Below are 2,497 nucleotides of genomic sequence, written 5' to 3'. Positions count from 1 at the left end.
TATAATAAAAACAGATAATTATACGCAAGTATATTGTAAAAACTTCTATAGAAAGTGAATGATTTAAATTTATTTTGGGAAATAATTTCAAATGGAACTAATTGAAAACATACGAGACATTTGTAGCAGACTGCGAGTTACATAAATATGTAAATATTAAGTTAGGATTTGAGAAAAGAGAACTACACTATCTACACTCATTACAAGCAATTCAAGTAAACCTGTAATCGACATTGCTTTACACCTTCATTTTCTTTATTGAACTACAACCACATCGAGCTTCTCGTTCTTTCAAATTATGTCAAATTATGTGTAAACCATCTTAAAACATAAAACAACAATCATGACTTTAAATATATTTATTGTATGTAGCTATGTATAAAATAAATATTGACTGACATACCAAACTATTGTTAATATAACAAATCTAAAAATACATTATTGCATCATACAATAACAAATCTTATGATATAACGTGAAACAAACAAACAAACAAATTATACAAATGCCAATATCATTAAACAACTTTTAATATATCTTCATAAAATATACATTTCACTGGTACAATCAGTTTACTCACAATACTCATTTGGATCACGTGTTCTTTTCCAAATCTTTAATGAAAACCTTCAACCAGTGGAATTTATGAAGCACTTCTAATGTTAATCAGTTTCTATTTGAAGACATCATATATCTACTATTCAAATGACAATACTCTTCCTTCTATCAAAATGTAATTTGGAAATCATAGAAAGGATGGTTTTCCTGCTATTCCAGTGTGGTTGTCAGAGTACTCTTTTGTAAAACATGTCGAATGTACAACTTTAGAACTCATACCAAACTAAAATTACAGTTAAATCAAAGAAAGCTTAGAAAGAACTCCCGTGTGCTGAGAGTATTGAAGACACAGTAAAAATTAATTCAAAATTACTTGTACTTGAGATATTGATAGAATAGCTGAAAACTAATTATGTAAATCAGGTAACTGATATGAACAGGTATAAGTGTAAAACTAATAAGGTCTGCACAATGTACCAAGTTTCATTGAAATGTGATTAGAACCCAAAAAATATTAATTATTATGCTAATTAGAGAGTTAATATGAACAGATTTTAACCCAAAATTAATCAGGCTGTCTATTGTCCTAGAGCATTTATGTACCAAGTTTTATTCAAATGTGATGATCAATACTTGAGATATCAGTATTAATTAATTATGTTAATTAAGTGATTAAGAAGCATACATATTTACCAAAAACTAATATGGTGTGTAGTCCTAGGTTCATGAAATGTGATGGGTACTCTTTAAAAGTTTCATTGAAATCCAATGAGTGGTTTGTAGACATCAGTGCAACAGCCATAGAACAGCAAAAAATTAACTAATTATGCAAATTAGGTAATTAATAGGCACAATTATTTATTCCAAAATTAATCAGGTCTCTGCATAGTCCTAGAAAATGTCGCAAGTCTCATTGAAATGTGATGATTAGTACTTGAGATATCAGATGAAAAGCTGAAAATTAACTAATTATGCTAATAAGGTGATTAATATGCACAAATATTTACCCAAAAACTAATTAGGTCTCTGCACAGTCCTCAAGTAACTATGTACCAAGTTTCATTGATATGTGATCATTACTACTCGAAATATCAAAAGCTGAAAATTAATTAATTATGCAAATTAGATAATTAATATGTACTGATATTACCCTAAACACTACCAGGTCTGTGCAGTGTCATATGACATCTATGTACCAAGTTTTATTGAAATGTTATGATTAGTACTTGAGATATCAGTGGAAAAAGCGAAAATTGATTAATCATTATGTAAATTAGGTAATTAATAATATAAATTTTTACCCAAAACTAACCAAATCTGCGCATTAGTTCAGAGCATCCATGTGCCAAGTTTCATTGAAATCCAATGAGTGGTTCTTCAAATATCAGTGAAACAGTCATGGAACAGCTTGAAATCAGTTAATTATCATTCAAATTAGATAATTAATATTCATAGATTTTTACCCAAAACTAATCAAATCTGCGCACTAGTTCAGAGCATCTATGTGCCAAGTTTCATCAAAATCTAATGAGTGGTTCTTCAGATATCAGTGGAACAGTCTTGGAAGAGCTAAAAATCAGCTAATTATCATGCAAATTAGGTAATTAATATTCATAGATTTTTACCAAAACCTAATCAACTCTGCGCATTATCCCAGAGCATCTATGTACCAAGTTTCACCAAAATTTGATTAGTGGTTCTTGAGATAACGGTGGAACAAAAAAAGTGACATACATACATACAGACATACAGACAGGGTAACTGCAAAGACTCCCTTTTGTGCTTCGCACACGGGAGTCAAAAAGGCTACTTGTGAAAAAGAAATATAAAATCCATATACAAATACACAAACTCCCCTGAAAATATTCATTTGTGGATTTATTTACAGAGGTTATTAGTAAGGTTAAAGCTCTATTATACTACACACTGACCATTATTC

This window comes from Saccoglossus kowalevskii, chromosome 5, assembly GCF_978046115.1.
Source record: "Saccoglossus kowalevskii chromosome 5, keSacKowa6.1, whole genome shotgun sequence".
In the NCBI taxonomy this organism is placed as follows: Eukaryota; Metazoa; Hemichordata; class Enteropneusta; family Harrimaniidae; genus Saccoglossus; species Saccoglossus kowalevskii.
Note: the sequence above shows the minus strand (reverse complement) of the source record.